Below are 1,057 nucleotides of genomic sequence, written 5' to 3' on the forward strand. Positions count from 1 at the left end.
AATCTCTGCAGAGTCAGTGTCCCCATTCCCACACAGAAGTGTGGCTGCACTGTGCTGTAAGCTTGAGACCAAAGGGAACTGCCTCCTGAGTTTTCACAGTGCAGGCAGGTCATTCATCTGGTTAATCAGTGTTGAAATGGTGAGCTGATGTCAAAGTGAAGGGGAAAACAGGAAAAGAGTTCCTGCCACCTGGCTGATTTAATTTTTTAAATAAAAGAACTGAGAACAGGCAACAAATTGTCCAGTTCTCACACAAGCACTTTTGAGCAGATGCAATATACGAAGAACTCTGTATGTTCTTTTGTCAACTGTTTGGGCTAATACCAAGGTAGGAGAAAGAATTAAAAAGGGACATAAGCATGATCAAAAGCAGCCAGCTGTTCAGAATCCAAATGAACATCCTGTTTCTTTTACACCAGATCAGAAAGGATCCAGGCAAGCAATTGCCTACTGAAGATGGCCCTACCATCTGGTTCCCCTGCCAGGCTCTTGGAGAGGAGGCTTGGTTTACAAAACGTAGCTCCAAGAGGAAAATATAACAGATCTAGTAGGAAAAGGTAACATTGTGGGCATTTTTTTATTTTATTTGAATAGGTAAGCTTCCCCTGGCAGGTCTGAAAACCCACACTCAGCTACAGCTGATTGGTAACTGGGAGCAGGACTGGGATGCTGGCTAGAGACACCAGTTGTCTTCTGTACTTCCAGAACGCAAAGGAGACATCTCCCAGGGCAGGGATCTCCCAGGCCTGCACTGTGGCAGCATTTGTGCGGGGGGCAACCACCTCCCAAGGTGCCCAGTGGGAGGGAGCTGGGCATCACGAGCGGAGCAGCCGCGGGCCTTTTCGCTTCCTCTTTCCGAGAGAGAGGGGGGGAAAGCAACTAGACAGAGGGACTGGGTGGCTCGTCATGCCGGGCTGCGTTCACAAGGGCCATGCAGAGTCGAAGAGCCAGCGAGAGGGCTGTGCTCCTGCCCAGCCAGCAGCAGGAAGCCTGCGATGGCTTAGGGGCTGTCGCCTTCTGCCTCTCGCAGCGGGGATCGGGGCGGCCTCCTGCCACA

This window comes from Phaethon lepturus, unplaced genomic scaffold, assembly GCF_000687285.1.
Source record: "Phaethon lepturus isolate BGI_N335 unplaced genomic scaffold, ASM68728v1 scaffold3351, whole genome shotgun sequence".
In the NCBI taxonomy this organism is placed as follows: Eukaryota; Metazoa; Chordata; class Aves; order Phaethontiformes; family Phaethontidae; genus Phaethon; species Phaethon lepturus.